This window comes from Chiloscyllium plagiosum, unplaced genomic scaffold (assembly GCF_037043375.1).
Source record: "Chiloscyllium plagiosum isolate Xiang-an unplaced genomic scaffold, Cpla_swu_hap1 HiC_scaffold_116, whole genome shotgun sequence".
Lineage (NCBI taxonomy): Eukaryota > Metazoa > Chordata > Chondrichthyes > Orectolobiformes > Hemiscylliidae > Chiloscyllium > Chiloscyllium plagiosum.
This window is the reverse complement of record NW_028270255.1, coordinates 85,001-90,000: the sequence shown is the minus strand read 5'-3', so window position 1 is coordinate 90,000 and position 5,000 is coordinate 85,001.

Here is a 5,000-nt window from a genome sequence, read left to right as displayed (position 1 = left end):
TGGACGGACGGCCGGAGTCAACGTGGGGATGGCCCGTCCTCCAATCGTGTCAAGAGACCCCCCGCACCGGCCTCTGACCGAGTTCCCCAAACCTGGGTGACGAGCAGCGCAGGGCGGCAGAGCCGTCGCACTTGGCCGGATGGCAGCGGGAAGGACCAGCCTATTCACAATAGCGGCCACCCACTCCCAGAGCCGGTCGTGCGGCGCCCGAGGCCGACCCTCGACTCGTAAGAGGCTTTACAGTGTGCTCAGGCAAGGGCCAGCCTACACCCTTCCTGGCGGCACCCAAGGGATCCAGGCCACTCGCGTCTCTCGCCTTCATTTTGGACACGAGCGCCTGTGGACGGACGGCCGGAGTCAACGTGGGGGTGGCCCGTCCTCCAATCGTGTCAAGAGACCCCCGCACCGGCCTCTGACCGAGTTCCCCAAACCTGGGTGACGAGCACCGCAGGGCGGCAGCGCCGTCGCACTTGGCCGGATGGCAGCGGGAAGGACCAGCCTATACACAATAGCGGCCACCCACTCCCAGAGCCGGTCGTGCGGCGCCCGAGGCCGTGCCTCGACTCGTAAGGGGCTTTAACGTGTGCTCAGGCAAGGGTCAGCCCACACCCTTCCTGGCGGCACCCTAGGGATCCAGGCCACTCGCGTCTCTCGCCTTCATTTTGGACACGAGCGCCTGTGGAGGGACGGCCGGAGTCAACGTGGGGATGGCCCGTCCTCCAATCGTGTCAAGAGACCCCCCGCACCGGCCTCTGACCGAGTTCCCCAAACCTGGGTGACGAGCAGCGCAGGGCGGCAGAGCCGTCGCACTTGGCCGGATGGCAGCAGGAAGGACCAGCCTATTCACAATAGCGGCCACCCACTCCCAGAGCCGGTCGTTCGGCGCCCGAGGCCGGCCCTCGACTCGTAAGAGGCTTTAACGTGTGCTCAGGCAAGGGTCAGCCCACACCCTTCCTGGCGGCACCCAAGGGATCCAGGCCACTCGCGTCTCTCGCCTTCATTTTGGACACGAGCACCTGTGGAGGGACGGCCGGAGTCAACGTGGGGATGGCCCGTCCTCCAATCGTGTCAAGAGACCCCCCGCCACGGCCTCTGACCGAGTTCCCCAAACCTGGGTGACGAGCAGCGCAGGGCGGCAGAGCCGTCGCACTTGGCCGGATGGCAGCAGGAAGGACCAGCCTATTCACAATAGCGGCCACCCACTCCCAGAGCCGGTCGTGCGGCGCCCGAGGCCGGCCCTCGACTCGTAAGAGGCTTTACGGAGTGCTCAGGCAAGGGTCAGCCCGCACCCTTCCTGGCAGCACCCAAGGGAACCAGGCCACTCGCGTCTCTCGCCTTCATTTTGGACACGAGCGCCTGTGGAGGGACGGCCGGAGTCAACGTGGGGATGGCCCGTCCTCCAATCGTGTCAAGAGACCCCCCGCCACAGCCTCTGACCGAGTTCCCCAAACCTGGGTGACGAGCACCGCAGGGCGGCAGAGCCGTCGCACTTGGCCGGGTGGCAGCGGGAAGGACCAGCCTATTCACAATAGCGGCCACCCACTCCCAGAGCCGGTCGTGCGGCGCCCGAGGCCGGCCCTCGACTCGTAAGAGGCTTTAGGGAGTGCTCAGGCAAGGGTCAGCCCGCATCCTTCCTGGCAGCACCCAAGGGAACCAGGCCACTCGCGTCTCTCGCCTTCATTTTGGACACGAGCGCCTGTGGAGGGACGGCCGGAGTCAACGTGGGGATTGCCCGCCCTCCAATCGTGTCAAGAGACCTCCACACAGGTCTCTGACCGACTCTTAGAACAGACAGGGAGAGTTTGGCAATTCTGTCAAAAAATTGACAAAGTGTCAAAAATTCGACTTCCAAGAGCTCTCCAGCATGCACTCATACCCGCCATTAGAGTGCTATGCCCGTGGAACCGTTTTTCGGATGCCTTTCAAAAAGGTCCCGCGCCGCCATTTTGTTCTAAAAATCGTGTTCCCAGAAATCTCCGGGTACCCCGCCAACCTCACTGTGTAACAAATGCAAGTGGCACTGAATGGGTCTGAATTTCAAATTTGACTGCATCGCTCTGGAACTCGATCCCCGCAAAACCGTTTGGATTTTTCCCGCTCGGGACTTCCGCGACAGACAAAGTTAAAGTTTTCGGGCTGCAGACACAAAATGACAGTTGGCCATTTGCCGGGCTCAATTCACACAGTTCCTGCGGCACTTCGGAACACATGTTCGGCGCGAGTTTGTGAATCTTTCCCGATGCTTCGGCACTTTCCTCCGCTGACACTTAGAATATTTTTCACACTTTGCTGAAAAATTTTCTAAGTGTTTTTTCCTAAGTTTTTCTGGTTACTGATTTATTATTTTTGATCATTTTTCTAAGTTTTTCTGGTTACTCATTTCTCATTTTCGGGCATTTTTCTAAGTTTTTCTAGTTACTGATTTCTTCTTTTTGGGCATTTTTCTAAGTTTTTCTGGTTACTCATTTCTTCTTTTTGGGCATTTTTCTAAGTTTTTCTGGTTACTCATTTCTCATTTTCGGGCATTTTTCTAAGTTTTTCTAGTTACTGATTTCTTCTTTTTGGGCATTTTTCTAAGTTTTTCTGGTTACTCATTTCTTCTTTTTGGGCATTTTTCTAAGTTTTTCTGGTTACTCACTTCTTCTTTTTGGGCATTTTTCTAAGTTTTTCTGGTTACTCATTTCTCATTTTCGGGCATTTTTCTAAGTTTTTCTAGTTACTGATTTCTTCTTTTTGGGCATTTTTCTAAGTTTTTCTGGTTACTCATTTCTTCTTTTTGGGCATTTTTCTAAGTTTTTCTGGTTACTCATTTCTTCTTTTTGGGCATTTTTCTAAGTTTTTCTGGTTACTCATTTCTCATTTTCGGGCATTTTTCTAAGTTTTTCTAGTTACTGATTTCTTCTTTTTGGGCATTTTTCTAAGTTTTTCTAGTTACTCATTTCTTCTTTTTGGGCATTTTTCTAAGTTTTTCTGGTTACTCATTTCTCATTTTCGGGCATTTTTCTAAGTTTTTCTAGTTACTGATTTCTTCTTTTTGGGCATTTTTCTAAGTTTTTCTGGTTACTCATTTCTTCTTTTTCGGCATTTTTCTAAGTTTTTCTGGTTACTCATTTCTTCTTTTTGGGCATTTTTCTAAGTTTTTCTGGTTACTCATTTCTCATTTTCGGGCATTTTTCTAAGTTTTTCTAGTTACTGATTTCTTCTTTTTGGGCATTTTTCTAAGTTTTTCTGGTTACTCATTTCTTATTTTTGGGCATTTTTCTAAGTTTTTCTAGTTACTGATTTCTTCTTTTTGGGCATTTTTCTAAGTTTTTCTGGTTACTCATTTCTCATTTTCGGGCATTTTTCTAAGTTTTTCTGGTTACTCATTTCTCATTTTCGGGCATTTTTCTAAGTTTTTCTGGTTACTCATTTCTCGTTTTCGGGCATTTTTCTAAGTTTTTCTGGTTACTGGTTTCTTCTTTTTGGGCATTTTTTCTAAGTTTTTCTGGTTACTGATTTCCCAACGTTGGAAATGCATGAAACTCGGCCTGAACACGGTGGCAGGGTCCGCTCTCGAAGGCGAGACCTTCGGCAGAACCACCGGGTCAAATCCGGCTGGGATAGCCGGCCTCGAGCACTCAAAGTCGGCACGAGCAGTCAAGTTCGCTCCCATCACAGTCTGGACCCTAAAAAAGTCTAAGTGTCACTGGTGACTGATTTGTACTGACTGAATAAAATTCTAAGTGTCGTTGGTTACTGATTTGTAACCACCGGGTCAAATCCGGCCGGGCTAGCCGGCCTCGAGCACTCAAAGTCGGTATGAGCAGTCAAGTTCGCTCCCATCACAGTCTGGACCCTAAAAAATTCTAAGTGTCACTGGTTACTGATTTGTACTGACTCAAAAAAATTCTAAGTGTCGATGGTTACTGATTTGTACTGACTGAAATAAATTCTAAGTGACGTTGTTTACTGATTTGTAACCACCGGGTCAAATCCGGCCGGGCTAGCCGGCCTCGAGCACTCAAAGTCGGTATGAGCAGTCAAGTTCGCTCCCATCACAGTTTGGACCCTAAAAAAAGTCTAAGTGTCACTGGTTACTGATTTGTACTGAGCCTAAAAAATTCTAAGTGTCACTGGTTACTGATTTGTACTGACTCTAAAAAATTCTAAGTGTCGTTGGTTACTGATTTGTAACCACCGGGTCAAATCCGGCCGGGCTAGCCGGCCTCGAGCACTCAAAGTCGGTATGAGCAGTCAGGTTCGCTCCCATCACAGTTTGGACCACTTGCCGACTTGGGAAATGCACGAAAATCGGCCCCAACGCGGGGGCCGGTCCGCTCTCAAAGTCGAGACCTTCGGCTGAACCACCGGGTCAAATCCGGCCGGGCTAGCCGGCCTCGAGCACTCAAAGTCGGTATGAGCAGTCAGGTTCGCTCCCATCACAGTTTGGACCACTTGCCGACTTGGGAAATGCACGAAAATCGGCCCGAACGCGGGGGCCGGTCCGCTCTCAAAGTCGAGACCTTCGGCTGAACCACCGGGTCAAATCCGGCTGGGCTAGCCGCCCCCGAGCGCTCAAAGTCGGTATGAGCAGTCAAGTTCGGTCCCATCACAGTCTGGACCACTTGCCGACGTTGGAAATGCACGAAATTCACCCTGAACGCGGGGGCCGGTCCGCTCCCGAAGGCGGGACACTCACCCTAAGCCTGGCCCCACCGCCGGCCAACACACCCTTCAAAATCACACCCATCCGACAATGCTACTCAAAAAGGATCCAAATTCAGAAACACCCCCTTCAAAAGGCACTCCGTCCCCGGCCACACTACCGGGGCATGCTCCCCTGGGCGATAATTAAGCCCCCACGACTAATTGAAGCCAACCACAGCCGCAACTCGAAAGGAGAAGTCAGTAACCAATTCAAAAATGCACTTGGTTACTGACTTCTACAGACTCAAAAAAATTCTAAGTGTCGTTGGTTACTGATTTGTACTGAGCCTAAAAAATTCTAAGTGTCACTG